Below are 15,906 nucleotides of genomic sequence, written 5' to 3' on the forward strand. Positions count from 1 at the left end.
TCCTCACTCCCTCACTCCTCACTCCTCACTCCTCACTCCTGACTCCTGACTCATCATTCCTCAATCCTCACTCCCTCACTCCTCACTCATCACTCCCTCACTCCTCACTCATCATTCCTCACTCCTCAGTCATCAGTCCTCACTCCCTCACTCCTCACTCATCATTCCTCACTCCTCACTCCTCAGTCCTCAGTCCTCACTCCCTCACTCCTCACTCATCATTCCTCACTCCTCACTCCTCACTCCTCACTCACTCCTCACTCCTCACTCCTCACTCCTCACTCCTCACTCCTCACTCATCATTCCTCACTCATCATTCCTCACTCCTCACTCCTTTCCAACACATGGTCCTATATGATCCAGAAATTCCGTCTTCCGGTGCTATACACCCGAGTGCGCTGAAAGTGCATCAAGAACATGTGGTAAGAGGCCTGTGAACCCCCCGGCGTGACCATGTACAAGAATAACATACAATGGAGTGAGGTCACAGCGGGGTCACACAGGTCATGTGGTTTTATCTGCCATCTTGTCTGATCTTGCATCCTGCCGCTTCACCTGCTATAGAGCTTTTCAATGTTTCAAAGCAATTTAATGGTATGTGTTAAAGATATTACTAGATCTTTGTATTCTGTTATCAACAAATGTCTGAATAATTAAGGTTTGATAAGGTTTGATAAGATCAAGAAAAGTCATTATGTGTGTCTAGTATGAGACGAGACAAACGATTCTGCTTGGCCCCTCTGCTAAAGCAGGAAGTCACACTGGGCCTCTTTCAGGGGGCCATTTCCTATAAACCACTCTCTTAAATGAAACCACTGTAACAGGAGGTTCCTCTCTTGAAAGACATGTGTATATTCAGCAGAATGTCAGCGGAAGGTGGCATGTCTCAGAGAATTTATTGTATGTTCGCCTGATGATCACATGATGTTCCTCTTTCGTCTCTGTCCCTCTCCCTCTCAATAAAACTGTTGTAAATGGGAAGTGCTCCTCAGTGTGTTCTGAAGAACCACTCCCTGTTTGCAGAACTTGTAATAAGAATCCATCTTGTCTTGTTGTTCTTATAATACTGGATAGAGTGCATGTAAGAGCCAAACCTTGAAAGTTTATATTTTGAATATATTTGTATTTTATATATTTAGTTATTGCATAGAAAACGAGCAGTAGTTTAATTTGTAATGCTGTGGTATGCTATAAGCCATATTTATAGTTTAGTTGCGAATTATTTCTAAGAATTAACATTACATGTACGTTAGATGTGTTACTGCGCATGTGCGAGAGTCTTTATATGCAGTGAACTTGAAGTGCCTAGAGTAGTGAGACAGTGCCCATGCAGTTGGAAGCACATAACTTTTTGACCGTAGTCCATCGATCCTAGTTCGATCTATATCCTGTTGAAGAATGATGTTGTATATTGTGTGACTGCCCAAAGAAAGTAAAGAACCTTCAAACGTAATCCTGGAGTCTGTGAGTGTACATCATAACTGTGGATACAGATTTGTATTAGCCATTGGACACAAGTCTGAAACTTTTTTGCTGCACGCACTGAAAACGAAATGGTAAACGAAACTCTAAAGAAATTCTGCCATTACATTATGTCAAAAAGTTGTCTAACCAAGAGGAAATATTGCTATTGACATCGTTATCAAGAAAATAAACTGGCTATTGGAAGAGTTAGTTAAAGAAGCCCCTCGTTGACGACGAAAGCAGGAGCTAGCAACGATCAGCATGTGGACTCGTGACGTGACGTCAGCTATAGAAAGTAACGTTACTTTGCTGAGTTAAACTGGATGACGACGTTGCAAAAACGAAACAAATAAGAACATTGTGCATGTCAACTGAATAAAGAAAAGTGTCTGGATCTTTATCAAAAGTGTCTCAAGTGACACCTGAAGAAGAATATAACTCAAAGAGTTAAATCATTACCGTCTCTTCTCACGTTGTGTATCGCCTCATCGAACAACAACAAAGATGGCCGACAGTGATACTGGAGCCAAAGCCACGAAGCCTGAGATTGAGGGTGCAGTTACACAGAATGTCCGCAAGAGGGAACTAACACCCAAGGGATTAGAGGACAAGCTGACTGGGCTTATAAAAGCCAGGAGAAGCAAGCTAGGACAATTAACTGCAAAGTCAAACGAAATAGAAAGTCTTCTGGCAAATGAAGAGGAACAAGCCCCTGATATAACTATTGTGCAAAGGGAAATAAGAATGTATGACACATTCTATCAAGAATTTATTAACCTTAATCACTTGGTGCTGTTATATCTCAGTGAAGAAGAAGAAAAGAATGCTGATCAAGACATGTGGTTTCAGCCTAAAGCAGATAAATGTGAACAATTTATCACAAAAATACAAGAATGGATTCAGGCTGCAATATGTAACAATGAGGTGACAAGTAAGGACAGTGTGTCTAATGCAGCCACAGGTGCTTCTACTACAAGTTCAGCACGCATTAAAGAAGAAGCAACCAGAGCTGCCCTCATGGCACAGAAGACAGCCTTGACAGAAATGCAGGCATTAGACAGAAAAGAAGCAAAGCTTAAAGCTGAACGGGAACAGTTAGAGATCAATACAGCTCTAGCAGTATCCAATGCAAAGATCAAAGTGTATCAGAAATGTAAGGAACAGCGGAGCAATGTGAGCAGGAACAAATGGTGTCGACTATGCTGCGCCAGGTAAAATCTGAGTCTGGAGCTGGGTATGGCTGCACGAGTGGCGCCCAACCCGCCAAGCCACAAAAGAAAGAAACGTCCACGTTTCCAGTGAAAAGTACTTCCAAGCAAAAACATACTCATCTGAGACCTGATACAGAACAATGTGATGATCATCAACTACACGATAACAGTCCGCAACAAATGGACAGTGCTAGAGACAGGCATTAAAGCGTTCCGTCTTGGGACGGATATCCGTCCATTTGATTTGGAGATTCCGTCATTTGATTCGGAGTCGTGACGGATTTTAACCTGAGCCAATCAGAGGCGTCAAATATCATTTTTTCCCCTACCGCGGCCGCACCAAACAGTCATTTGGCTCTGCGGCTCTGCAGATACCCCCTACTCCTTTCACCCGCCTCCGCTGTGCTCAGCACCAATGGGAAGCGGCCATTTTTCGTTTTGAGTTTCTGAAACTCCGCCATTGCTCTCTAGCTCTACTCGAGAGTAAACTGGACTCATCAACATGCGGCAACTTTTCCGAGACAGTAAGTTCATTTGACTTATTCTAGTCTAAAGAAACATATATATTACTATTGCTATTGATAAATCTAGGTAACGTGAATGCCACAAAACGAATGCCTTTTGTTAATCAGAACGTTATTTACGCGACAAGTTCAACCAGTGTGTTGTTGTTGGTGGTGGTGGTGGTGGTGTTGCGTGTGTGAGCTTGCGCCTCCGTGTATGATAAATGTATGAATGTTGATAAATCTAGGTAACGTTAATGCCACAAAACGAATGCCTTTGTTAATCAGAACGTTATTTGCGTTATCAATTGTTTTTAAGCTCAATAAACGTCTTTCTACCATTTGTCCGGGAGATCTCTGGGTAACAGTACTGTATATTTGCATATCATATATGTCACAAATGTAACATTACTATCTCCTGTAGTATGTCATGTATGTCACTATGAATTGAAAATGGGGGACCCTGATGTAAACAAGACGAACGTCTTTCTCTGGTCTGCATCCCCTTAACAATTGTGTGTATTGAGCTGTACTGTATTGTACATTTACATTTTACATTTAGTCATTTAGCTGACGCTTTTATCCAAAGCGACTTACAAGTTCTGTACGACAAGCCATCAGGAAGGGCACAACTCTATCAGCTGAGCAACAATGTTCATCAAAGTGTTGAGTGCTACAGTGTGTAGGTTAGTTTATTAGGACAAGTGCATGACAGTACGGTTAGTTAGGGTTAGATTTTTTTATTTATTTTTTTTAATTCAGATAATGGTTGAAGAAGTGCGTCTTTAGTCGACGGCGAAAGATTGGACGTGATTCGGCTGTCCTAACTGGGGTGGGTAGTTCATTCCACCATTGTGGGGCAAGGACTGAGAATAGGCGACTTCTCTTTGATGACCCTCCCGGAGCTTGGATAGGAGTAGGTCTGAGGCGGCCAGAAGATGCAGAGCATAGGGGTCTTGAGGGTGTGTAGTTAGAGACCATTGACCGGAGGTAGGCGGGAGCGGTTCCCTTTGCCGCACGGTATGCTAGGTCGAGGGCCTTGAAGCGGATTCGTGCAGCAATGGGGAGCCAGTGCAGGTCCCTAAGAAGTGGGGTGACATGGGCCGACTTCGGTAGGTTTGAGATCAGGCGGGCCGCTGCGTTCTGAATGAGTTGAAGAGGCTTAGTGGCAGTGGCCGGGAGGCCAGCGAGCAGTGCATTGCAGTAGTCGAGGCGGGAGATGACTGTTGATTGGACGAGGACGAGGACGAGGACGAGGAGTTGGGTACCCATTCTGCTATCTGTTAAATATTGATTGATTGTTATTAACAGATTGCAGAATGGGTACAATACAGTACAGCTCAATACACACAATTGTTAAGGGGATGCAGACCAGAGAGAGACTTTCGTCTTGTTTACATCAGGGTCCCCCATTTTCAATTCATCATAACATATATGACACACATGACATACAGATAGACAATACTGCTACATCTATACATTTATGACATACCAGATTTACAAATACAGTAGCCTATTGTTTGTGATACAAAAATAGTCTAAAAAGAGTATATACATTTGACGAAGAAACTGTACATTGGAGGTGGGATGGGGGGGTTGTAACTGTACATTGGATTATTGACAACCTTACTTGGTCCCAAGAAGAGGGTCTTGTGTATTAAATAAAGTTTTCATTCATTCATTCACTCTGGATCTTGTAAATCCAGTAGCAATACACACAATTGTTAAGGGGATGCAGGCCAGAGAAAGGCGTTTGTCTTGTTTACATCATCAGGGTCCCCCATTTTCAATTCATAGTGACACTTATGACATACACAACATACATGACATCATGACATTTATGACATTTATGACATGCATGCCTTACAGGTATATAGTAATAGTACTGTTACATTTGTCACATATACGATATGCAAATATACAGTACTGTTACCCAGAGATCCTAACAGTAAATATATACATATGATGAGGAGGAGACTGTACATTAGGAGGGGGTGGGTGGTAAAAAAGATATACAAACGGTGGGGAGGAGACTGTCCATTGTTGTTGTACCATAATTGTGAAACGTGTTTAGTCCCTTGTTTGTATGATAACAAGCCGTTTAGTTCATGGTTCAAAGTAATGGGAAAAGGGTGCTATCTCGCCATCAATCAGAAGCTAGCCACAAGACTTGCATTCACGCTCTCCAGCACACAGCCTCCCTGCCTGGCACAACAACCACAACAGTAGGGTCTATAGTCACAGTCAGGACAGTAGGCTCTACAAGTAGGCTCCCTTAAAACGCTAACGCTATTAAAAAAAAATACAGTGGAGGTTAAAATAAGAATATGACTTGGCCAGAAAAAAAGTTCAGTCAGGAGAATTTTTTTTGCTTTAATCCCTGTAGAGAAATATATCGGCTCATTCAGCGACAGACAGACCTCGCTGAAATGCTCGCAAAGAACCAGGAGCTCTCTCGTTTGCCACAAAGAGACGTGCCAGTGTTCAGTGGAGAACCATTAGAGTTCAGATTCTTCATGAGAGCTTTCAATCATGCTATTGATGCACGAGCCGACAGCAGCGCTGACAAACTGTACTTCTTAGAGCAGTACACCAGAGGGGAACCACAGGACCTCGTGAGCTGCCACCATATGACTGCAGTGCGTGGATATGCAGAGGCAGTGAGACTGCTTCACGAACGTTACGGAGACCCGCTGAAGATCGCCGACTCTTTGATCAACAAGGCTTGCAATTGGCCGTTGATAAAGTCAGAGGATGGGAAAGCCCTCAGCGCTTTTTCAGTGTTTCTTGTGAGCTGTCGCAACGCTATGGAAGATGTCGATTACATGGAAGAGATGGACAATCCGACGACCATGAGGGCGGTTGTTGCTAAGCTGCCATTCAAGATGAGAGAGAGATGGAGAGTTCATGCATATGACCTTCAAGAACGCCGTCGGAGGCGAGCCAAGTTTACAGATCTGGTGAGCTTCGTAGATCGCCAAGCAAAGATCACATCTGACCCTCTCTTTGGAGATCTCGACTCTGCAACAGCGGACAAGAAAGATACAAAGAAACCTCAGCACGGAAAGAAAGATCAAAGAGAAGCTAAAAGGGGAAGCAGCTTTGCTACCAGTGCTGAACAAGTGGATGATGAAAAAGGTGAATCATCAAAATCAAAGGATGCTACATACTTCAACGTGCCTTTACAAAGCCATGTGTGTTCTGTGAGAAAGGTCACACCCTGGAAGAATGTCGCAAGCTAAGAGACAAACCACATAAGGAAAGAGTGGAGTTTCTGAAGAGGAACAGCTTCTGTTTCGGCTGCCTGGTGAAAGGCCACCTTAGCAAGGAGTGTAAAAAGAAAATGACATGTGAACACTGTTCCATGAAGCATCCCAGCATGCTACATTTTGCAAGGCAAGACAAAGGTGCAAAGGAGAAGACAACAGAAGTTGCCTCAAAAGAAGATGAACCTGCCTCCCAAGCCAGTACAGAGGAAAACAAAGTGTTAAGTGCCTGCACTGGGGCCGGAGACAACTGCGTGCTCGCCATAGTGCCAGTCAGAGTAAAGAACAAGAAAAGCAACAAAGCTGTGGAAGTCTATGCATTCATGGACCCAGGCAGCTCTGCAACGTTTTGTACAGAGACACTGGCAGAGCGATTGAACATTCAAGGCAGAAAGACGGAGCTAGTGCTAAGCACCATCAATGCAAAGAAGCGAGTGGAGAGTTACATCCTCACTGACTTGGAAGTTAGTGGGTTAGAGGAGAATAACTTCATTGAACTGTCCAAGGTGTTCACACAGAGGAACATCCCCGTCTCCGTGAAGAACGTTCCACAGCAAAAGGATGTTGACAAATGGCCGTACCTCAACGAAGTCAGGTTGCCACGCATCAACGCCGAAGTGGAGCTTCTCATCGGAACAAGAGAACACAAGCTGCTAGAGCCATGGAAAGTGATCCACAGCCAAGCAAACGGACCATATGCGGTCAAAACTGCTCTTGGGTGGATTCTGAACGGTCCACTGGAAGAGCCAACGGACACTACAGCATGTGACGGTGAACAATCAAGTGCTGCAGTGAACAGAATTGCTGTCGAGACTGAGGATATAGAACGGCTTCTTCTCCAGCAATATAACCATGACTTTCCCGAACGAAACTGTGATGACAAGTTAGAGATGTCACAAGAGGACCATCGTTTCATGGACTTTGTGTCAGGCTCTGCACGCTATGTGGATGGACATTACTACATAAATCTTCCGCTGAAGAGAGCGAGTGTCCAAATGTCAAACAATCGAAGTGCTGCTATGCAGCGAGCACTAAACCTCAAGACCAAGCTGAAGAGGAATCCTGAGTTCCATGCAGAGTACACCAGCTTCATGTGTGACATGTTTAACGCAGGATATGCAGTGAAAGTACCAACAAGACTGTTAAGTCGTCAGGATGGAAAAGTATGGTACCTTCCCCATCATGGAGTCTCCCACCCACAGAAGAAAAGGATTCGTGTGGTGTTTGACTGCACCGCCAGCTACCAAGGAGTCTCATTGAACAGTGAGCTTCTACAAGGACCAGACCTAACAAACACCCTGGTCGGAGTGTTGACTCGCTTCAGACAGGAGCCGGTCGCCATGATGGCTGACATCGAAAAGATGTACTACCAAGTGCGCGTGCCTGATGAAGACACCGATCTCTTGCGCTTCCTGTGGTGGCCTGAGGGAGACATCACCCAGGACATCGCTGAGTACAAGATGGTTGTGCACCTCTTCGGTGCGACCTCCTCACCCAGCTGCGCCACATTTGCTCTACAGAGGACAGCACAAGAGAATAGGAGCAAGTCTCCACCTGAGGCTGTAGATACAGTTCTCAAGAACTTTTATGTAGACGACTGTCTAAAGTTGGTCTCCAACTAAACTCAAGCTATCGCCCTACGAGCAGACCTTACCGCATTGTGCGCCGACGGAGGTTTTCACCTGACCAAATGGACAAGTAACAGTCGCAGGCTGCTTGCGTCTGTCCCAGACAATGAAAGAGCAAACGAACTGAGAGACCTGGATCTGACCAACGATGCTCTCCCTGTGGAAAGGGTCTTAGGAGTGTTGTGGTGCATAGAGTCCGACTCATTCAAGTTCAGGATCAATCTTAAAGACAGACCCGTCACAAGACGAGGAATCCTTTCAGTAACCAGCTCTATCTACGACCCTCTGGGTTTCCTTGCCCCAGCAATCCTCCCTGCAAAGATGCTCATGCAGCAGCTGTGCAAAGAAAGGCTTGCATGGGACGACGAAATTCCTAAAAAGTTTGCCCAAAAATGGACCACGTGGCTGCAAGAGCTTCACCAACTGTCAGAAGTGGGTATGACCAGATGTGTAAGACCAGTGGACTTCGGACCTGTTGCAGAAGCACAGCTTCATCACTTTTCTGACGCGTCTGAAAATGGATACGGCACAGTCTCCTACCTCAGACTGACAAGCGGCAATGGACAGGTTCACTGCGCCTTCATGATGGGACGAGCCCGTGTTGCTCCAACAAAGCAAACTACTATTCCACGAATGGAATTGACAGCAGCGGTAGTGGCCGTGAACACTGACAAGATGTTGAGACGAGAGCTCCAGATGGACCTTCGTGACTCGACATTCTGGACTGACAGCACAACCGTGTTGAGATATATAGAGAATGAAACACTGCGTTTCAAGACCTTCGTTGCCAACCGTGTCGCCACCATCAGAGATGCAACGAAGGCGCACCAATGGAAGTATGTCAATACTTCAATCAACCCTTCCGACTGTGCTTCCAGGGGGCTTACACCTACCAAGTTCATGGAGAGCCCTAGCTGGTTTCATGGTCCAGCTTTCCTTCGAGAACCAGAGAGTCAATGGCCGGACAGACCTGCCGAGATGAAGGTCGAAGAGAACGACAGCGAGGTGAGACACGTACACCTTACACACGCAGTCGAAGACACAGACGCTGTGAACAAGCTGATCAACCACTATTCCAGCTGGTACAGACTGAAAAGAGCCGTCGCCTGGATTCTCCGACTGAAGGATATGCTGCTACAGCGCTGTAGGAAGAAGAAGACAGATCTACAAACAGATCCCGATCGTCAAACAAGAACTGACAACCAGAACTACAACAAGACGATGCCAGACCTGGGCACCTTGACAGTTGAATGTCTAACGAGAGCTGAGATGGAGATCATCAGATTCACTCAAACCCAGCAGTTTCCTGAAGAAGTAATCATGCTGGAGAAAGGAAGCAACGTGAAGAAGAGCAGTCATCTAACAAAGCTTGATCCAGTGATCCAGGATGGAGTTCTGAGGGTCGGAGGCCATCTCTGTGCATCTGCTATGCCGGAGCATGTGAAGCATCCGGTCATCATCCCAAAGAATTCGCACGTCACTACACTGATTCTGAGAGACACTCATGAGAAAATCGGACACTGTGGAAGAAACTATATGCTCTCACGTTTGCGTCAAAGGTATTGGATCCCCTCAGCGAACTCAATGGTGAGGAAGTTCTTGTCAAGATGTGTGGTCTGCAGAAAAGTCAAAGGCAAGACCCTCGGACAAAAGATGGCAAACTTGCCTCCAGACAGGCTAGAACCTGACAAGCCCCCTTTCACTAACGTAGGGGTGGATTATTTTGGTCCGTTTGACGTGAAGCAGGGCCGCAGCACTGTGAAGAGATATGGCGTCCTGTTTACCTGTCTCACTATGCGAGCAGTACACCTTGAAGTAGCGCACTCGCTTGACACTGACTCGTGTGTGAATGCAATCCGTCGTTTTCTGTGCAGGAGAGGACAAGTAGCAATTATGCGCTCAGACAATGGGACAAATTTCGTAGCCGCTGAGCGTGAGCTGCGAGAGTCAATTCAGCAGTGGAATCAAGCAAAGATTCAAGATGCACTGATGCAAAGAGGAATCAAATGGGTTTTCAACCCACCTGCAGGCTCACATTTTGGAGGAGTCTGGGAGAGACAGATCCGATCTGTAAGGAAAGTAATGAGATCTGTGCTGAAGGAACAAACAGTCAGTGATGAGTGTCTACACACATTGCTGTGTGAAGTGGAATACATACTAAATTACAGACCACTCACAACAACAACAGACGACCCTTCAGACCTCGAAGCATTGACCCCTAACCACTTACTACTGATGAAGAAGCAGCCAGTCATGCCGCCTGGACTGTTCAGCAAGGAGGATTCATACGCACGCAGAAGATGGAAGCAGATACAATATCTCGCCGACTTATTCTGGAAGCGATGGGTGCGTGAGTTCCTTCCCCAGTTGCAAGAGCGTCAGCGATGGACCCAGATCAAGAAGAATCTGTCAATTGGAGATGTCGTCATGATCTTGGATGAATCAGCGCCACGGAGCTCATGGTTGCTGGGAAGAGTCGCTCAGATCATTCCCGATGCAAACGGACTTGTGAGGCGTGTGCTGGTCAAGACGAAGACGAACACCCTTGAAAGACCTGTCGACAAGTGTCTCATATATGAGAAGGACAGTTAAACAAAAGAACTTTGATCTACGTATCCTTTGTACGTTCAGTACATTCACGCTAGAATTTGATTAGCATATAGGATAATGCTTTATGTTTGAAATTTACGTTGGCTCTAGTTTGTTTATTGAGTAATTGGCAGCCTGCTTGTCTTCCAATTAGAGGCCGGTAATGTAAGAGCCAAACCTTGAAAGTTTATATTTTGAATATATTTGTATTTTATATATTTAGTTATTGCATATAAAACGAGCAGTAGTTTAATTTGTAATGCTGTGGTATGCTATAAGCCATATTTATAGTTTAGTTGCGAATTATTTCTAAGAATTAACATTACATGTACGTTAGATGTGTTACTACGCATGTGCGAGAGTCTTTATATGCAGTGAACTTGAAGTGCCTAGAGTAGTGAGACAGTGCCCATGCAGTTGGAAGCACATAACTTTTTGACCGTAGTCCATCGATCCTAGTTCGATCTATATCCTGTTGAAGAATGATGTTGTATATTGTGTGACTGCCCAAAGAAAGTAAAGAACCTTCAAAAGTAATCCTGGAGTCCGTGAGTGTACATCATAACTGTGGATACAGATTTGTATTAGCCATTGGACACGAGTCTGAAACCTTTTTGCTGCACGCACTGAAAACGAAATGGTAAACGAAACTCCAAAGAAATTCTGCCATTACAGTGCATATTGAAGCACAGTCAAATATCTCTGACATCTTGGTCCTTCGAGCCGGATCCCAAAATATCATCATTTCAGTGGAGAAGACCGCGACGCCGTTCGTCTGTACAGCCGGAGCCTGGGGCTCTGTTTGAAAGTCCGGACGTGTGAATTCAGGTCCGGCCGGCGATAGAAAACTGCCTTTTTCTCCCCTGAATGAAGGATTGACGGAATCCGACCAGAACACCAGTAACAACAACAACAACAAAACACGAAGGGTAAGCAAAATCTATAGCAAAATATTCATTGAATAGACATATTGGTTAAGGTTACATAAAAATATTTCTGGGAAATAGTGACGCTTAAGAAAGTGCTTGTGAATATTGTTGTGTATAGGATTTTGAAATAAATATTCTTCTAGAGACACAGGTGGCCTTTACCAGGAAAAATGGCACTTAGAATCACAAGAAATATTTCTGGGAAATAGTGATGTTTGAGTAAGTGTGTGAATATTTGTTGTGTACACGTGTGAATCAGATAAATATATGGTATAATTCTAAGAGATACTAGAAGTTGGCGAAGGTAATTAACCTCATGAATTAAAAGATTGGAACAACTGTGTGAATCATAGACACCTCGAGAGAGACCGCGGCGCCTCCGAGTGGAGACCTGTAGAAGCTTGTCTCTCACAGTTTCCAATTGACCACTGGAGTCATTCATGAGGTTTCTACTGGGTTTGCTAAACTGAAAAAAGGTATCTCTGACAATATACATGAGTAAATAATATTGAACGACTGAAAAGATGAACAGTAATCAAACTACACCAGCAACACAAGACATGAAGTGTGAAATGTGCTGTGGTGGAACAAACGTACCCGGCTGTTCCCCCAGTGGTGAACAAGTACTGAAGTCAGGTTACACAGAGGCGGAGGAAGAGTTGAGGAAATTGAACGAATACCTACAACATGAGTTATCTATGACCGGTAACAGCGATTTTCAAGATAGTGATGAAGAAGAATGGGAAGTGTCGGAAATGATTATGTCAGCTTTGTGCCAAGCCGAAATGCATCATGAAAATGATGAAGACATCCCGCAGCTTAGTGACACAGAGCGTGAGGTGGTCGGTCTGCCTCCGGATGAGGCAGTGGTACCGGAGTGGGGGTCATTGGGAAATTTTATGGAGGCCAATGAGGACCTTAAATATATACACTACTGTCAAGAGACAGAGACTGGTTTAGAAACCAGCAGGCTATCATGTGACTCCCTCTTGCGCATGACACGGCGTGACCTGTGAATCATAAATAAATAAATGAACCAACAGCCGACAGTAGTCGATGAATCCTCCCCCCAAAGAAAAAGAAAAAACTATATTAAGCGACCCTGGGATTGGGGTCGGGTTGGTCCCGTCAGCAATCACTCAACACTCCACCATCCCGGGGCTGGTGGACGCGCCGGCCGCGGGATGACGGAGTCGGGAGTGCACGGGCTGACCTGGGGAGGTATAAGCGGGTGGAGCACCCAACGTGCACGCTCTCTCTGGACATAGGAAATGGTAGCAACGAGTCTAATACTGCAGCCTATAAATGGAGAACTATGAATAAAGACTTGCATTAAGAACTACCGGCCTGCTTATGTATGTGTATGTATATATGTATATATATAGATAGGAGAGTCGTCTTATAAGGTTAGAAACCACGTCCGTTATAATATAGAGGCAAGGCATTTAGAGTAAAGTTCTCACAAAAGACGAGAGATACATGTGGCAAAAGTGAGGAAAAATATAAAACATATAGTTTAGTGAAAGGAGAAACATAATCTAAAAGGCCACTGTACAACAGAAAGTGGCAAGAAAGCGGTGGACGAGCTAAATATGAAAATCATAATCACTACCTCCACTAAAGTGAGATCAATTACACAGAGCAAAATTTTATTGCACAGAAATGATTAGATGAGGCAAAGACAAGCAGACGCAGCCAAGGCAGGGTGGCGGGGAGAGTGGAGCAGAAGACTGAGAGAAATGGGGATGTGCCCCACGCGATGAGAAACCTCGACTGAACCACGGGCTCCCTTACAGAGAGACCAGACCCAGGGGGAGGAGTCTAGAGATGGGTTGGAGCTCAGGGTTCTGTGACATTAATGGACAAGCACAGCGGACATATGCAGCCGTTGTCTTCCGGACTATAGTTGATCTATACATATAAATATATAAAGCGTTGTTGAACAGTTTAGAACCACAGAGAGAGGTTTTCAGGTTTTCAGTTTTCAGTCATAGATTTGAGTAAATGCATTTTTCTCAAATACCAGTACACCCAGACGTTCAACATTGGTTTAGATTTACGTTTGAAGGAGTAAAATACACCTACACTCGCTTACCACAAGGGTACAGTGAGGGTCCTTCAATGTTTTCAGAAAACATACAGAAATGTATGTCTACATATATTCCTAAAAGAACATAGCAAAAAGTTTAATTTACGTGGACGATATCCTCATAGGATCAAACACAGCTGACCAATGCTTAAAGTACAACACTAGAAGTCCTACAGCATGTAGCAAAGACAGGAAATTACAAACTGGGTCATCAGATTTCACGGCAGGGAAAAGGACTGCATGAAAACAGGAAGTTGGCAATTGCACAGGCACCAACCAAGTGCAACTATTGCAGACTTTGGATCCCTGAATAGTCTAGAGTCACACCCCCCCCTGCAGGCGTTAATAACGATGCACCATGTTGAATCCAGGAACAATCTAGACTCCAGCAGAGGCTGACTCACCACATTGTAGCATTCATGAAGCAGACCAGGCGACATAACCCAGACAAGACATGCATGACGTTTTTAGATGGCTCATCGCCTAAAAGATCAGTATGGCAAAACACATACGAGATTCGCAGTAACAACAATGGAGACACTGCTCATAGGAGGAAAATGATCTCCACACCTGCTCGAATTATTATTATTATTATTAGTGGAGCAAGCAAAGGAGCAGATGGTAAAAAGATTAACTTGTATACTGAAACAACTTTTAGATGTGGTCTCATGCAGACATGCGTTGCTCATGGGACGAGATGTGACAGGAATGTGCTGCACTCGCTAATTCGCTATAAGTACCCACCTGGGCTACTTTGCATATCAAATAGCGCCAATCGTCCGGTGTGTTTAAATACTTTAAATACATTCTCAGATACATTCACACCTAACTTGTGAATGATATATGCTACATTCCAGTCGTCGAGGCAATTAGGCATTGTGTTTAGTCTGTGCTCAAGCGAGGGGAGCGCGCACGTGCCGGGAGAGCGCGTGCACATGGCGCCATTAGCGTGCGTGCAATCACAGTTGATATCAGAAACGCACCGCTGGTCTCGGTACCAAATTCACTCGCATTATGTAAATGTGCCGCACACAAGACGGACACCGTTGGAAACAATTGTACAGACAAAATGGCAATTAGCAGCCTTGGGAAAAGAAAACCCCAAAGAGACATGACGCTTTCTTAATTGATACGTCATTAAAAACGGCCATCGATTGTGATATCCTAATAGACATAAAAAATACCCACCCAAACTCACTATACAGGAGAAACTGGGTTTCACCTAAATCTATATATAGAACAAAATATATATATTGAACCATGGGCGTAACCATGGTTCAACAGGAGGGATAATGATGAAAGCATTGAAAGCATATGGAATCACAAATGATGTTGTGATAAATGATATTGTGATGATGTTCTATCTATGCTCCCAAGTACCAAAACTATAAAAAAAAAATGTGTAAATCTGGTGTAAAGATAACTCACAAGGAAGGGAAGCTAAGATACTGCTTGATAATAATTGATGCATGTTCTAAATGAGTAGAAATAATTCCAACAAAGGAGTTAACAGCACTTACAGTAGCAAACATACTGGGACAAAGAGATTGTCGCAACTCGTGACGTACCGACCATAATAAGGTCCGGCAACAGAACAGTGTGTGAATAGTGTGATGAATAAGATTATCACCCAGTGCGTCCGAACGCTTGGTACTGAATTAAAAAACTGAAACCACTGTGTCTATTGCCCCCAAAAGTGCTGGGTTGGTGGAAACGCACAAATGATACTCTGAAACAAAGACTGAGAAAATATACAGAGGAAAACAGGAAGAACATGACCAGACTGCTTGAATTTAATACACCCACAGCAGAAAGTCTGAAGCCATGTGAAAGAATGCTTGAAAAACAAGACGATCAAGAAACAAATGATCTGCCTGAGTTTTATCTCCTCCACAGGTCAGAAACCAGACGACCAGGTGCTGGTGAAAGTGATTCCGGAGAGCCAGCTGGGCAACATCACGCTGGGACGGACCATATCACGTGCTGTTAACCACACCTACCTCAGTGGCCCATTCCAAGTACTGTTAACCACGCCTACCTCAGTGGAAGTAGAAGGACGGATCCACGCAATAACAATATAAAAGCTTGAATTCCTGCCAAAATCTCGACGTATACGGAGGAAGTCCAGCTACAAAGGGGGTTAGTTCGATAGGAACTGACCGTCTCAACCCTGGTGAAGAAAACAACTAATCCTATACAAATATAGAAATGGAGCAGGTTCTGATTG

General features: G+C 44.4%; 1 protein-coding gene across 1 annotated transcript in view; it reads left to right on the top strand.

Annotated features, from left to right (window-relative positions):
• cyp39a1 (cytochrome P450, family 39, subfamily A, polypeptide 1) overlaps positions 1–15,906 on the top strand; it is a gene marked incomplete at both ends in the record, with an annotated part of 120,186 nt that overhangs the window by 61,157 nt on the left and 43,123 nt on the right. The window lies entirely within an intron of this gene.

This window comes from Notolepis coatsorum, assembly GCF_963971535.1.
Source record: "Notolepis coatsorum genome assembly, chromosome: 5".
In the NCBI taxonomy this organism is placed as follows: Eukaryota; Metazoa; Chordata; class Actinopteri; order Aulopiformes; family Paralepididae; genus Notolepis; species Notolepis coatsorum.